Source organism: Triticum urartu, chromosome 4A, assembly GCF_056163025.1.
Source record: "Triticum urartu cultivar PI428250 chromosome 4A, HENAU_Tu73, whole genome shotgun sequence".
NCBI lineage: Eukaryota > Viridiplantae > Streptophyta > Magnoliopsida > Poales > Poaceae > Triticum > Triticum urartu.
Genome location: NC_141876.1, coordinates 329,485,652 through 329,503,701, shown reverse-complemented (window position 1 = coordinate 329,503,701; position 18,050 = coordinate 329,485,652).

Here is an 18,050-nt window from a genome sequence, read left to right as displayed (position 1 = left end):
CTAGTGGGGACAGCCGTGTTTAAGGAGTGGTGGCTCGCAGTGCGTACGAGATTCAGTGGAGCTGACCATAGAGGATTCGATACGCTGGTGACGGCGGTAGCGTGGGCCCTTTGGAAGTAGAGGAGTGCTAGGGTCTTCAACAAGATCAACGAGTAGAAGACAGCATTCGACCTCCCATCCATGATCCTGGACGAGATCGCAGAGTGGAGGATGACTGGTGTGGGCGTCAGAGGGCTACAACATTTTGTGAGAAGTTAACCTAGGATAGAGAGGCGTTGGTGTCACGTGTGTTGTACCCCGTCCTTAGTGTTCGCAGCTCGGACGGCATTCTTGTAATTATACTTCTCTCTTCTATAAAGCCATGGCACGCCATTGATGTATTCTTGAAAAAAACTTTCAGGCCTCCTTTGGTTTATAGGAATTTCATAGGGTAGGATTTTTGTAGGAAAAATTCCTATGGAGCCCTTTGATTTGTAAGAATGGAATCATATTTCTATGGAGAAATTCTTCCTATCCTTCAAATTTCATAGGAAAATAAACAATAGCCTAGACTCAATGGAAAAAATTCTATGATGTGAAACAAAGAACATCTTCTTTCGTATTCCTACTCATAGGATTTGAGATGCATGTCATCTCATTTTCTATGACTTTCCTATTCCTATAATTTTCCTATCCTATGAACCAAAGGAGGCCTCAAGTCAGCTTGTGATGGCAAAATGGACAAATTGAACTCCGGGCGAAACTATTTCACAAACTGAACTGTTTTTGGAAGTATTTCACCCAGTAGACCCCTAATGTGTAGCGCCCAACAGCAAGGCGCCGCACTCTACTGTGCAGCACAGTGCAGCGCCTATCACTCAGGCGCTACACCTGTGCAGCACCCGGCAGCAAGGCGCTGCAGTACACTATGTAGCGCCTGTCTGTAAGGAGCTTCACAGTAGAGTGCCATGTAGCGCCTGTCTGTAAGGAGCTTCACAGTAGAGTGCAGCGCCTTGCTGTCGGGTGCTGCACGAAAGGGTCAACAGTGTGAAATATTTAAAAACAGTTTAGTTAGTGAAATAGTTTCGCCCCGAGATCAAATTTGTCAATTTTGCCGCTTGTGATGATGACAGCAGGGCAAACCAAAAACATGAATATTAGTGTAATCCCGTGCAAAGATCCTTTACATTCCATGGTGGATATGTTTCATTGTGGATTTTACGTTCCTAGTATAATTTACATTCCACTTCGGGAGTTCAAGATTTTATGTTTCCAAGCAAATAACATAAATGTCGCATGAGCCCACAACTTTCTGTGTGCGACCACGACATAGTTAGTGGATCTTCAGGTAGTTAGCTTAGTGGACGTAGTAGCCAGCTACTTTTCCATTAGTCGTGGGATGGCACGACTGAATCAGATCATGGCACGACGCTATCGTTTTTTCTGTTTTTTGTTGAATAAAAGACAGAAAGTAAGCATAAAGTTGCAACATTTACACAGCACAAACACTTGAGTCTTCTTCTACCTTTAGCCATTGTGTCAATCGTGTCAGTTTTAGGTGATTTCGGCGGTCATTTGGTATCACAGCCTTGGGTTCTTCCTGGACCTGTGGCCATGTCGCCCTCACGGAAGGGCATGCTACGTGCAACAATCATCGTCGACGACAAGAAAAAGAGTGGCGAGCTGATCATTCAAAGCGGTGGTGCATGAGTTTGTCGGGTCGGCGCAGTGGTTTATGCTGACAAAGACAAACTAGGCAGATTGAGCACTCTGGTGCAGGTGATGACTGAGGCCCCTAGCATGTGGATTGCGGTGAACATTGGCACGGATGAGCGGGAGGCCAATTGTCTGGCCATGGAAGCATTGTGTCGTTCCGTGCATCCCAAGATGATGTCAACGCTCTGCTTCAAGTCGACGGCCAAGGTCGTGTGGGACATGATCAAGACTATGCGACTTGGCGGGGGCTACGTGCACACGACGAAGGCAACATTGATGTGGAAATAGTACAAGGCACTCCATTTCAATAACGAAGAGGGTGATACGTCCATTTTGCATCATAATTACCCATTTTGATTTGTCTTATTTTAATGTTAATTTCATAATATGATGTCATTCTAATGCCTTTCTTAAAATGCAAGATACTTTAAAAGAGGAAAATTACCGACAGCTGGCATTCTGACCTGAAACATTTACAATAGAGAGGGGGATCGCGGCACGCATCCACGACCATGGTCGTGCCTTGGCATGCGTGGTGGCCATCCGACCCTCCTGGCCGCCTACAAGATGACCCTGCAAACCCCTGGCCGAAACACTAGCTTCCCCCTCCCTCACGCCGTTTCTCTCTCCCGCTCCGTCTGAGCTCCGCCTGCCATGGATGACCTTGTCGCCATGGCCACCTCCCTCACCGAGCTGAGACCGTGCCGAAGAGGACCGCCGTCTTCTGTTGCGTCATCTATGGGGATCCATTCGACCGGAGCCACGACACATCGCCGGGATCGACGCGTCTTCCTCGCCTACGACCATCGTTGCCCCGCGCCCGATCTACCTCACCGGAGCCCTCCGCTCCGTCAAACCTCGTCCTCGAGCACCCCTAGTGAGCAACACCCCATTCCCTTCATTCCCCCCCTCTGTTCGTCACGCCGCTGCCCCGCGCCGCCCAAGTTCCGGCCTGTGGCCGCACCTAGCCCCTGTCCGACCGCTCCTAGCCCCTATCAGAGTAACGCCTGGTCGCCACTCTCGCTGCATCCGCACGCATTGCCTTGCCCAGGCCGCACCACTATGCCACCCGTGCATGCGTGTGCGCCCGCGTGCTTGCTGCTGCCTGCTATGTTGCTGCCTTGCTTGCCAATGCTGATCGCGTGCCACTGCTTCTTGCTACCTGTTGTTGCCGCTAGCTGCTGCTCCTTGCTATGTTGCGCTGCTTCTCCTTGCCACCGCTGCTGCTCTCTACCTCACGCGAGGCCATAGCGAGCACATCCTGGTGGCTGACTGTGTTCTTGCCGTGTAGGGCCAACCCTATTTAGATTAGGGCTAGATTTTAGTTAGTACTTCCTCCGTTCCGGATTACTTGTCGCAGGTATGGATGTATCTAGATGTATTTTAGTTCTAGATACGTTCATTTCTGTGACGAGTAGTTTGGAACGGAGGGAGTATTAGTTTAGTGCTAATTTAGTGTAATAGAAAATGACATATGGGACTACCCCGGTGAAATACCCTTTTAATTAAAGTAAAGTCTATGACAACCGGGCCCCACTCATACTGTTCTTCAGTGGACCAGTCAATGTTGATTGGGTCAACAGGGCCCTCTGGCTCCACCTGTCAACCACATGTACATAGTGTCGGGTACACTTCGGTGTACCCATAACATTTTGCCAATTAATTTTGAAATAATAATAATTCAGATATTCCATTAAACTTTGAATATTCATATAAAATAATCTACAAGTCAAATGATAATAATTTATATATGAAAGTTTATCAAAAAAATATAGCGCATCAAAATATGTCATCCACGTCCATGAAAAATGCCACTAACATAGAAAACATTGAATAATTGCACCTGAATCAATACAGACAATAATTCCCGGAGCTAGGAAAGTATTCTTGGATTTTCCCTCTTTGTTTATAATGCATAGTAACACATTAGAGCACCCCTAGCATAACACATTGCCATGACATACACCTTTGTTGCATTTATTTGTTCAATTATTTATTAGTTGCCCCATCTGCTTTGCTTTCGATAGATCCCGAGACCGTCGCTACCCTTGAGTACGACTGCGTTGTCGACGACCCGTCCTTCTCAGCAGATCTTTTAGGAAAGCAAAAACCCCTTGATCATTTTGATATTGCCTATTCCTTCTCTCTACTGCTTGCATTAGAGTAGTGATATAGTTACTGCTTTATCGGTAGATCCTATACCGTTGCATAGACTATCTTTGCTACTGTTGTTTATACTTTACCTACAATCCTACTATGCTTACTATAGATATGCTAGTATTCCATCAGTTGCCTTACACCCTTGTCCGTGTGCCATGCTATATTATCGGACCTAGATCCCTTCGGGCGATGAACACGGATATGCCTTATACTAAATATTGTATATGTTACTTCGGTGGACCCCGGACTCCGGTGGCCTACAATATTGTAACACCCACGTTGCGGTTATATCTCCCACGTGTTGAGGCACGACTTAGAGGCATAACCGCATAGTGGTTTTTTCGCAAGAGGGGTAATCTTCACACAATCCCATCTACTGAATAAGAAAGGGATAAAGAGTTGGCTTACAATCGCCACTTCACACAATACATACATCATCCAAAGTACAATCAAAGGTCCGACTACGGAACCAAAATAAAGGAAGACAACCCCAAATGCTAGATCCCCGATCGTCTCAACTGGGCTCCACTATTGATCATCCGGAAAAGAAACATAGTAACGACCCGAATCCTCGTCGAACTCCAACTTGAGTTCGGTAGCATCACCTGCACTGGTATCATCGGCACCTGCAACTGTTTGGAAGTATCCGTGAGTCACGAGGACTCAACAATCTCACACCCGCGAGATCAAGACTATTTAATCTTATGGGTAGGGAAGGGTAGTGAGGTGGACCTGCAGCAAGCACTAGCATATATGGTGGATAACATACGCAAATAAGAGCGAGGAGAGAAGCAACGCGACAGTCGAGAAGCTAGAAGTGATCCTGAAACTACTTACGCTCAAGCATAACACAAGATCGTGTTCACTTCCTGGACTCCGCCAAAAAGAGACCATCACGGCTACACACGCGGTTGATTCATTTTAATTAAGTTAAGTGTCAAGTTCTCTACAACCGGATATTAACAAATTCCCATCTGCCACATAACTGCGGGCACGGCTCTCAAAAGTTTATACCCTGTAGGGGTGTCCCAACTTAGCCCATCACAAGCTCTCATGGTCAACGACAGATATTCCTTCTCCCGGGAAGACCCGATCAGTCTCGGAATCCTGGTTACAAGACATTTCGACAATGGTAAAACAAGACCAGCAAAGCCACACGATGTGCTAACAATCCCAATAGGAGTCGCACGTATCTCGTTCTCAGGGCACACCGGATAGGTCAAGCTACGAGTAAAACCAGCCCTCAAGTTCCCCCTAGGTGGCCCCGCAGGCTGCCCGTTACGGACCAACACTAGAGAAGCACTGGCCCCCCGGGGGGGGGGGGGTTAAAATAAAGATGACCCTCGAGAGCGTGACTCCCAAGGGAAAAGTATAGGTGGTGGTGAGGCAAATGGTAAAACCAAGGCTGGGCCTTGCTGAAGGAGTTTTATTCAAAGCGAACTGTCAAGGGGTTCCCATAACAACTAACCGCGTAAGGAACGCAAAATCAAGGAACATAACACCAGTATGACAGAAACTAGGGTGACAAGAGTGGAACAAAACACCAGGCATAAGGCCGAGCCTTCCACCCTTTACCAAGTATATAGATGAATTAATTAAATAAGAGATAATGTGATATCCCAACATATCCATGTTCCAACATGGAACAAACTCCAACTTCACCTGGAACTAGAAATGCTATAAGAGGGGCTGAGCAAAAGCGGTAACATAGCAAAACAACGGTTTGCTACGAAGGTGGGTTAGAGGCTTGACATGGCAATATGGGAGGCATGATATAACAAGTGGTAGGTAGCGCGACATAGCGATAGAACGAACAACTAGCAAAGCAAAGATAAAAGTGATTTCGAGGGTATGGTCATCTTGCCTGCAAAGTTCTCAGAGTTGTCGAAAGCTTGATCCTCGTTAGCGTACTCAACAGGTTCCTCGTTCACGTACTCGTCTCCCGGCTCTACCCAAGGCAAGAACACAAGCAATGGAACAACAATCAATCACGATGCAATGCACAAGCAACATGATGCAATACATGGCATGATATGCAAGACATGATATGCAATGCATATGCGTGCTCCGGAAGGGAAAGAATGATCTAGGCATCAACTTGGCAAACCAAGTATGCTGCTGAAAAGATGAGATGATTTCGGTTGAAATAGATATAAAGATCACCGGAAATGTATGCACGGTTTGCAAATGGCAAGCATAACAAGGTTGATGCTATTCTGCAATTAACATCACGATGGCACTTAGAATGCAACAAGAAACTAAGCTACTGCACTCCAACATAGCAACAAAGCATATGGCAGTGATGTACAAGAGATGCATGACAAAACATGAACACTGAGCTACGACTAAATCACATTAGAACAGGTTCAAACAAGCATGGCAAAAGTGCAAAAGATATTAGCATCACAGACTTAGTGAAAATACTAACATGTCAAAAACAACAACATGAAGCAATGTTTAGAGCAAGCAAACAACATGCTACAGGAACATATCTTAGCAAACAAAGGCATGGCATGATTCTACTAAAAGCATAGATCAAAAGTCCCTTACTGAACATGAGCCAAAAAGGCATAGAAGATATGATGGAACCCATGTTAACATAGCAAGTTTTATTAACAGTGGCGCCCGGACGTGTCCGGCGGCGCGGAGGGACCTAGACTAGGGTTTTGGACCCGAATTTCGGGGGAGATGCACATATTTATAGGTAGAGGGAGTTTGGAGTGTCCAAATGAGGTGCAATTTTCGTCCACACGATCGTGATCCGACGACGGATGACATGGAGGTGGTTTAGATGGGTTATTAGGCTGTTTTGGAGGGATGTTGGGCTGCAACACCAAAGAGGCTTTTGCGGTTACCCGGTTAACCGTTGGAGCATCAAACGGCCTACAAATGGAACGAAATTTGACAGGCGGTCTACCGGTGGTGTACCAAGGCCACTTGACAAATCTTGACCCATTCCGAAAAGGTTTAACTCCCACTCACGAAAAGAGACAAGAGGGGTGCGCCGAGTGCATGTGGGAGTGTCGGATTGCGAAACGGACAACGGGGAAAATGCTCGGATGCGTGAGATGAACACGAATGCAAATGAGATGCACATGATGGCATGATATGAAATGCATGACATGAATAAAAAGCAAAACAAAGACAAAAACCCAACCATGAAGGGAATATCATATCACATCTCCGGAAAAGGCAAGAGTAGGAGTTACAAATATGGAAAGTTGTATCTGGGGCGTTACAACACTCCACCACTACAAGAGGATCTCGTCCCGAGATCTAAGGATGGCGCCGGAGAGAAACGGTAGTGGAAGAGAAGAAGTAAAACTAAGTTTCTTCTTTGACAAATGAGTGAAACCAAAGAACCTTGCGAGGTTGAAAGACATAACAAAAGTGTTACAATGGACAAGAAATACATGCAAACACTCCGGTTGGAATGAGATGTACAAGGAACGATAAAGATCAATTACGACAACACTCCGGTTGGAAATGGAAGGCATAGACTATGAACTTGGCAAAAAGAAAGCATTTGGATGAGACTCCGGTTAGAAGAGGAATGATAGCCACAACACTCCGGTTAACCAAGATAGAGAAGGAATAAGAATGATATAATTTGGACAGCACTCTGACTGTAAATGAAAGGAATTGAACATGAACTTGACAAGATGAGATGATACTTGAACTCCTCAAAACAAAACATGTGTTGAGCACCCTGTTTAATTTTGAGTATAACTTGGCGGATCATAACTTCGAGAGAAAAATCTTGCAGAACAAATGAAGAATGAAAAGAATCCTTGATGAACCACCATGTAGAGCCTCTATGAAGAACTCCGGTAATAAAAGGATGATAAAAAGAAAGAGAAGTTGAATACACAAGGTGAAGCCTTGCGATGATTTAGATGGATCTTCGTGATGATATAATTGAGAGAGCTTGGAACTCCGGGAAAAGAAAAGATGAAACAATTGAAACCGAGAATTTGATGAACCTCCGGAATAAGGAATTAAATTCACTCGATGAAACAATAATAAGAGTTACATTATGCTTATCCTTCACCAATTTAAATTGATGACAAGCAACGGATTTGGCATACTACTTATTCTCATAGAAAGGATTAAGAGAGATATCGCGCAATCTTGAGAAAAGACTTCAACGATCCACTGATAAGATTGGAAAGAACAAATGATAATGTATGAAGAGGAATGTTGAATGAACCACCGTAAGAATTGAAAACGAATGAAGAAAAGATAGCGAAACACCGGGAAGAATTAGAAAATAAACGAAGATACATGAGAGAATTTAGATACAAGAGAACGAAGAGATCATGAACTGATTAGAGGATATTTGAGCGATGCACCGGTAAGATTTGGAGAACGAGAGCTGAAAGCTGAGAATGAGTAATATTTGAAAAGATGGCCTTCGGGGGAAAGAAATGGAAACAACTCATGAAATGCTCCGGATGGGTGAAAAGAATTCTCACAATCGAAAACAATTATGAGAGGATGGCATCAAGCTAGAATCACAAATCTTTGAGAGAACGGATAAGATTTGGAGGAAAACTCTTCTTTGGTCCTCAAATGTTGAGAAAGATACTGAGAAACACCACCATGAATTGTTGAGGCACTCCAGAATGAAAAATAGAAAGGTTGAACCAATGATGAAAATAATTTGAAAACGATCTTGGAGAAGGCATTTGACTGATGATAATTCATTCTTACGTCAAACTTGGAGAAGAATTTGAGAGTAGCTCCGGAAAAATAGAAGGGTCAGGTAAGATCCTGGGAAAAGACCTGTGGGTTAGGGCCCACTCAAAAGAAACACCGTTGAATGATTTAAAAGGAAGACTGTGCCGGTTGAATTAAATGGCTTGAATGAGATAACAACCTCAAAATAGGTTGAATGGATCTTGAATGAAAAGATGAGTCTTCTGAGATATCTTCAGCACTCCAAAACAAATGAATAGCGAGAAGTGAATGATTAAAAGGTGCACCGACATGAGAAAGCATTTGTATTGAGGAAAGGATATGATCAACACAGCTTGAATTGAATCCACCGGAGAAGAAAGAGAATGAAGAATGATGAACTTGAAGCTCCGTTAGTATCCTCCTGAGAATCACCGGATAAGAACATTGACGGAAAAGAATGAAGAGACTTCACATGATTAAGATGGATACTTGATTAAGAAATCCGAGTCCTTGAAGGAAAAAGGGTGGGAGGGCAGCAAAAACAAAGACCACTTGGGACGGATGAAACAAACACCGTTGATGAAAACTGAGATTGGATCTTGCGAATGGGAAAAATGATCGGATCCACTTGAAGAGAAACACGCCGGTTGGAAAAGAATTAACATGACAACCTCGATGATCAAGAAGGTTTGTTATTCACACAAAAGTATGAGAACACCGCTTAGGAAAAGGTATGGTATCAACACTTGACTTCGAAGCAACTCGAATACCACAAACCAAAACAAAACAAAGGATTGGCTTGCAAAATAAGCCGGAAACAAACATATGATAGATCCCATATCGTATCATGTGTCTGTTGGAAAGATATCCTCCGAGATACTTGAATTCCCACTTATAAACTCCCAACACTTTCTGGTTATGCAATCAGGTGTTGGGGATACAGGGGAAGCATAATATCTCACCCAAACTAACAATCCCTACATCCAGCTGTATCCATCCTTCAACACATAACCAAGAAACCTTCGGAAATCGTGTACCTCAACCTTCAAAAAGCATCCGTTATACGAGTTATGGACATACTTGATACGTCTCCAACGTATCTATAATTTTTGATTGCTCCATGCTATATTATCTACTGTTTTGTACTATACTGGGCTTCATTTTTCACTTTTATATTATTTTTGGGACTAACCTATTAACAGGAGGCCTAGCCCAGAATTGTTGTTTTTTTGCCTATTTCAGTGTTTCGGATAAACAAAATATCAAACGGAGTCCAAACGGAATAAAATCTTCGGAAACGTGATTTTCTCACCGAATGTGATCCAGGAGACTTGGACCCTACTGCAAGGGATCAAAGAGGCGGTCACGAGGGTGGGGGGTGCGCCCCCCTAGGGCGCGCCCCCCTGCCACGTGGGCCCCTCGGTGCTCCACCGACGTACTCCTTCCTCCTATATATACACATGTACCCCCAAACGATCAGAACAGGAGCCAAAAACCTAATTCCACCGCTGCAACTTTCTGTATCCACGAGATTCCATCTTGGGGCCTGTTCCGGAGCTCCGCCGGAAGAGGGTCGTCATCACGGAGGGCTTCTACATCATCATAGCCTCTCCGATGAAGTGTGAGTAGTTTACCTCAGACCTTCGGGTCCATAGTTAGTAGCTAGATGGCTTCTTCTCTCTCTTTGAATCTCAATACAAAGTTCTCCCCCTCTCTCGTGGAGATCTATTCGATGTGATCTTCTTTTTGCGGTGTGTTTGTTGAGACCGATGGATTGTGGGTTTATGATCAAGTCTATCTATGAATAATATTTGAATCTTTTCTGAATTCTTTTATGCATGATTGGTTATCTTTGCAAGTCTCTTCGAATTATTCGTTTGGTTTGGCCAACTAGATTGGTAGTTTTTGCCATGGGAGAAGTGATTAGCTTTGGGTTCAATCTTGCGGTGTCCTTACCCAGTGACAGAAGGGGCAGCAAGGCACGTATTGTATTGTTGCCATCGAGGATAATAAGATGGGGTTTATTTCATATTGCATGAATTTATCTCTCTACATCATGTCATCTTGCTTAAGGCGTTACTTTGTTTTTAACTTAATACTCTAGATGCATGCTGGATAGCGGTCGATGAGTGGAGTAATAGTAGTAGATGGAGAATCATTTCGGCCTACTTTTCACGGACGTGATGCCTATATACATGATCATGCCTAGATATTCTCATAATTATGCACAATTCTATCAATTACTCGATAGTAATTTGTTCACCCACCGTAGAATACTTATGCTCTTGAGAGAAGCCACTAGTGAAACCTATGGCCCCCGGGTCTATTCTCCTCATATCAATCTCCATCACTTTTACATTGTTTTGCTATTTACTTTGCCTTTACTTTTTACTTTGCATCTCTATATCAAAAATACCAAAAATATTCTATCTATCTGATCTCACTCTCGTAAGTGACCATGAAGGGCTTGACAACCCCTAATCGCGTTGGTTGTGAGTAGCTATCGCTTTGTGCAGGTACGAGGGACTTGAGCGTGGGCTCCTACTGGATTGATACCTTGGTTCTCAAAAACTAAGGGAAATACTTATGCTACTCTGCTGCATCATCCCTTCCTCTTCGGGGAAAACCAACGCAAGCTCAAGACGTAGCAAGAAGGATTTCTGGCGCTGTTGCCGGGGAGTCTACGCAAAAAGTCAACATACCAAGTACCCATCACAATCCCTATCTCTCGCATTACATTATTTGCCATTTGCCTCTCGTTTTCCTCTCCCCCCAATTCACCCTTGCCATTTTATTTGCCCTCTCTCTATCCTCCCTCTCTGTTTGCCTCTTTTGTCCGCTTGCTTTTTGTTTGCTCGTGTGTTAGATTGCTTGTTTGTCGCGATGGCTCAAGATACTACCAAATTGTGTGACTTCACCAATACCAATAATAATGATTTCCTTAGCACTCCATTTTCTCCTCTTACCGATGCTGAATCTTGTGAAATTAATACTGCTTTGTTGAATCTTGTTATGAAAGATCAATTTGCCGGCCTTCCTAGTGAAGATGCCGCTACTCATTTGAATAGCTTCGTTGATTTATGTGATATGCAAAAGAAAAAAGATGTCAATAATGATGTTGTTAAACTGAAGCTATTTCCTTTTTCGCTTAGAGATCGCGCTAAAGCTTGGTTTTCGTCTTTGCCTAAGAATAGTATTGATTCATGGAACAAGTGCAAAGATGCTTTTATCTCTAAGTATTTTCCTCCCGCTAAGATCATCTCTATTAGAAACGATATATGAACTTTAAACAACTTGATCATGAACATGTTGCACAAGCTTGGGAGAGAATGAAATTAATGATACGTAATTGCCCTACTCATGGTTTGAATTTGTGGATGATTATACAAAATTTTTATGCCGGATTGAATTTTGCTTCTAGAAATCTTTTAGATTCGGCCACGGGAGGCACTTTTATTGAAATCACTTTAGGAGATGCTACTAAACTCCTAGATAATATTATGGTTAATTATTCTCAATGGCATACTGAAAGAACTTCTAATAAAAAAGTGCATGTGATAGAGGAAATTAATGTGTTGAGTGGAAAGATGGTTGAACTTATGAAGTTATTTGCTTCTAAGAGTGTTTCTTCTGATCCTAATGATATGCCTTTGTCTACTTTGATTGAGAATAACAATGAATCTATGGATGTGAATTTTGTTGGTAGGAATAATTTTGGTAACAACGCTTATAGAGGGAATTTTAATCCTAGGCCATATCCTAGTAATCCTTCTAATAATTATGGGAATTCTTACAACAACTCTTATGGAAATTATAATAAGATGCCCTCTGATTTTGAATCTAATATTAAAGAATTTATTTCTTCGCAAAAGAATTTTAATGCTATGATTGAAGAAAAATTGCTTAAGATTGATGATTTGGCTAGGAACGTTGATAGAATTGCTCTTGATGTTGATGCTTTGAAACTTAGATCTATTCCACCTAAGCATGGTATTAATGAGTCCCTAAAAGCCATGAGAATTTCAATTGATGAGTGTAAAGAAAGAACCGCTAGGATGCGTGCTTCCAAAGATGCCTTTATTAAAGCATGTTCTTCTAATTCTTATGAAAATCAAGATGAAGATCAAAAAGTTATTGATGTGTCTCCTATTAAATCTTTATTTTGCAATATGAATCTTGATGAAACTGAATATGATATTCCTTTACCTAGAAGTCATTCTAAAAATTCGGAGTATTTAGATCTTAATGATGAAATTGATGAAAGTGGGATTGAAAGAAATAAAAATCTAGATGTTGCTAAACCCACTATATTGGAATTCAAGGAATTTAATTATGAAAATTGCTCTTTGGTTGATTGTATTTCCTTGTTGCAATCCGTGCTAAATTCTCCACATGCTTATAGTCGAAATAAAGCCTTTACCGAACATATTGTTGATTCCTTGATGCAATATTATGAAGAAAAACTTGAGTTGAAAGTTTCTATCCCTAGAAAACTCTATGATGAGTGGGAACCAACTATTAAAATTAAAATTAAAGATCATGAGCTTTATGCTTTGTGTGATTTGGGTGGTAGTGTCTCTACTATTCCCAAGACTTTGTGTGATTTACTAGATTTCCGTAATTTTGACGATTGCTCTCTAAACTTGCATCTTACGGATTCCACTATTAAGAAACCTATGGGAAGAATTAATGATGTTCTTATTGTTGCAAATAGGAATTATGTGCCCATAAATTCCATTGTTCTTGATATAGATTGCAATCCTTCTTGCCCTATTATTCTTGGTAGACCTTTCCTTAGAACGGTTGGTGCGATTATTGATATGAAGGAAGGGAATATTATATTTTAATTTCCATTAAAAAAGGGCATGGAACACTTTCCAAGAAAGAAAATAAAATTACCATATGAAACTATCATGAGAGCCACTTATGGATTGCCTACCAAAGATGGCAATACCTAGATCTATTCTTGCTCGTTATGCCTAGCTAGGGGCGTTAAACGATAGCGCTTGTTGGGAGGCAACCCAATTTTATTTTTATTCCTTGCTATTTTATACTATTTAGTAATAAATAAATTATTTAGCCTCTGTTTAGGTTGTCTTTTTTGTGTTTAATTAGTGTTTGTGCCAAGTAGAACCGTTGGGAAGACTTGGGGAAAGTCTTGTTGAACTTGCTGTAAAAACAGAAACTTTAGCGCTCACGAGAACTGCTGTCATTTTTATTTGGAGAGTGCTATTTAGTTAATTATTTCTTCATATGATTAATAGATAAATTCCTCACGTCCATTAATTTATTTTAGAATTTTTGGGGTTCCAGATCTTGCGCTAGCTACAGATTACTACAGACTGTTCTGTTTTTGACAGATTCTGTTTTTCGTGTGTTGTTTGCTTATTTTGATGAATCTATGGCTAGTAAAATAGTTTATAATCCATGGATAAGTTGGAATACAGTAGGTTTAACACCAATATAAATAAATAATGAGTTCATTGCAGTACCTTGAAGTGGTCTTTTGTTTTCTTTCGCTAACGGAGCTCACGAGTTTTCTATCTTGAGTTTTGTGTTGTGAAGTTTTCAAGTTTTGGGTGAATTCTTTTGATGGATCATGGAACAAGGAGTGGCAAGAGCATAAGCTTGGGGATGCCCATGGAACCCCCAAGATAATACAAGGACACCAAAAAGTTAAAGCTTGGGGATGCCCCGGAAGGCATCCCCTCTTTCCGTCCACTTCCATCGGTAATTTACTTAGAGCTATATTTTTATTCACCAACATGATATGTGTTTTGCTTGGAGCGTCTTGTATTATTTGTGTCTTTTTTTGCTAGTATACCACAATCATCCTTGCTGTACACACCTTTTTAGAGAGCCATACATGAATTAAAATTTGATAGAATACTCTATGTGCTTCACTTATATCCTTTGAGCTAGATAATTTTGCTCTATGTGCTTCACTTATATCCTTTGAGCTAGATAATTTTGCTCTATGTGCTTCACTTATATCTTTTGAGCTAGATAATTTTGCTCTATGTGTTTCACTTATATCTTTTGAGCTAGATAATTTTGCTCTATGTGCTTCACTTAGATCTTTTAGAGCACGGTGGTGGATTCGTTTTAAAGAAACTATTGATCTCTCATGCTTCACTTAAATTAATTTGAGAGTCTCTTAATAGCATGGTAATTTGCCTAATAATAATATGCTTGGTATTCAAGATTTGTGAAACTTTCTTTTGAGTTTATTGAATACTAAGAAAAGATTGAAGCATGATAATTGTTTTGAGATATGGAGGTGATAATATTAAAGTCATGCTAGTTGAGTAGTTGTGAATTCCCGTAGCATGCACGTATGGTGAACCGTTATGTGATGAAGTCGGAGCATGATTTATTTATTTATTGTCTTCCTTATGAGTGGCGGTTGGGGACGAGTGATGGTCTTTTCCTACCAATCTATCCCCCTAGGAGCATGCACGTAGTACTTTGCTTTGATAACTTCTAGATTTTTGCAATAAGTATATGAGTTCTTTATGACTAATGTTGAGTCCATGGATTATACGCACTCTTACCCTTCCACCTTTGCTAGCCTCTCTAATACCGCGCACCTTACTCCGGTATCATACACGTACCATATACCTTCCTCAAAACAGCCACCATACCTACCTATTATGGCATTTCCATAGCCATTCCGAGATATATTGCCATGCAACTTTCCACCATCTAGTTCATCATGACACATCCATCATTGTCATATTGCTTAGCATGATCATGTAGTTGACATAGTATTTGTGGCAAAGCCACCGTTCATAATTCTTTCATACTTGTCACTCTTGATTCATTGCATATCCTGGTACACTGCCGGAGGCATTCATATAGAGTCATACTTTGTTTTAGTATCGAGTTGTAATCATTGAGTTGTAAATAAATAGAAGTGTGATGATCATCATTTAATAGAGCATTGTCCCAATAAAAAAAGAAAAAAAGAGAGAAAGGCCAAAGAAAAAAAAGAAGGCCCAAAAAAATAAATAATAAATAAAAAAGGGGCAATGCTACTATCCTTTTTCCACACTTGTGCTTCAAAGTAGCACCATGTTCTTCATATAGAGAGTCTCATATGTTGTCACTTCCATATACTAGTGGGAATTTTATGTTATAGAACTTGGCTTGTATATTCCAATGATGGGCTTCCTCAAATTGCCCTAGGTCTTCGTGAGCAAGCAAGTTGGATGCACACCCACTAGTTTCTTTTGTTGAGCTTTCATACATTTATAGCTCTAGTGCGTCCGTTGCATGGCAATCCGTACTCACTCACATTGATATCTATTGATGGGCATCTCCATAGCCCGTTGATACGCCTAGTTGATGTGAGACTATCTTCTCCCTTTTTGTCTTCTTCACAACCACCATTCTATTCCACCCATAGTGCTATATCCATGGCTCACGCTCATGTATTGCGTGAAGATTGAAAAGGTTTTGAAAAAGTTAGAGTATGAAACAATTGCTTCGCTTGTCATCGGGGTTGTGCATGATTTAAATACTTTGTGTGGGGAAGATGGAGCATTGCCAGACTATATGATTTTGTAGGGATAACTCTCTTTAGCCATGTTATTTTGAGAAGACATAATTGCTTTGTTAGTATGCTTGAAGTATTATTATTTTCAATGTCAATATAAACTTTTGTCTTGAATCTTTCTAATCTGAATATTCATACCACAATTAAGAAGATTTGCATTGAAATTATGCCAAGTAGCACTCCGCATCAAAAATTCTCTTTTTATCATTTACCTACTCGAGGACGAGCAGGAATTAAGCTTGGGGATGCCTGATACGTCTCCAACGTATCTATAATTTTTGATTGCTCCATGCTATATTATCTACTGTTTTGGACTATATTGGGCTTTATTTTCCACTTTTATATTATTTTTGGGACTAACCTATTAACCGGAGGCCCAGCCCAGAATTGCTGTTTTTTTTGCCTATTTCAGTGTTTTGGATAAACAGAATATCAAACGGAGTCCAAACGGAATAAAATCTTTGGAAACGTGATTTTCTCACCGAACATGATCCAGGAGACTTGGACCCTACTGCAAGGGATCAAAGAGGCGGTCACGAGGGTGGGGGGCGCCCCCCTAGGGCGCGCCCCTGCCTCGTGGGCCCCTCGGTGATCCACCAACGTACTCCTTCCTCCTATATATACACACGTACCCCCAAACAATCAGAACATGAGCCAAAAACCTAATTCCACCGCCGCAACTTTCTGTATCCACGAGATCCCATCTTGGGGCCTGTTCCGGAGCTCCGCCGGAAGAGGGCCGTCATCACGGAGGGCTTCTACACCATCATAGCCTCTCCGATGAAGTGTGAGTAGTTTACCTCAGACCTTTGGGTCCATAGTTAGTAGCTAGATGGCTTCTTCTCTCTCTTTGAATCTCAGTACAAAGTTCTCCCCCTCTCTCGTGGAGATCTATTCGATGTAATGTTCTTTTTGCGGTGTGTTTGTTGAGATCGATGAATTGTGGGTTTATGATCAAGTCTATCTATGAATAATATTTGAATCTTCTCTGAATTCTTTTATGCATGATTGGTTATCTTTGCAAGTCTCTTGGAATTATCCGTTTGGTTTGGCCAACTAGATTGGTAGTTCTTGCCATGGGAGGAGTGCTTAGCTTTGGGTTCAATCTTGCAGTGTCCTTACCCAGTGAGAGAAGGGGAAGCAAGGCACATATTGTATTGTTGCCATCGAGGATAACAAGATGGGGTTTATTTCATATTGCATGAATTTATCTCTCTACATCATGTCATCTTGCTTAAGGCGTTACTCTGTTTTTAACTTAATACTCTAGATGCATGCTGGATAGCGGTCGATGAGTGGAGTAATAGTAGTAGATGCAGAATCGTTTCGGTCTAGTTGTCACGGACGTGATGCCTATATACATGATCATGCCTAGATATTCTCATAATTATGCACAATTCTATCAATTGCTCGACAGTAATTTGTTCACCCACCATAGAATACTTATGCTCTTGAGAGAAGCCACTAGTGAAACCTATGGCCCCCGGGTCTATTCTCCTCATATCAATATCCATCACTTTTACATTGTTTTGCTATTTACTTTGCCTTTACTTTTTACTTTGAATCTTTATATCAAAAATACCAAAAATATTCTATCTATCAGATCTCACTCTCGTAAGTGACTGTGAAGGGCTTGACAACCCCTAATCACGTTGGTTGCGAGTAGCTATCGCTTTGTGCAGGTATGAGGGACTTGAGCGTGGGCTCCTACTGGATTGATACCTTGGTTCTCAAAAACCGAGGGAAATACTTACGTTACTCTGCTGCATCATCCCTTCCACTTCGGGGAAAACCAACGCAAGCTCAAGACGTAGCAATACTCCCGAACTCCCGCCCCAGTACTGGGTGGCGTCGAGGTTATCTAACCAACAACAACATAAAAGAGATTTTCGATGTCGGCGAACTCATGTATTCTAGAACTGCAACGATAAAATTGTGACGACAACACCTCGGAGCT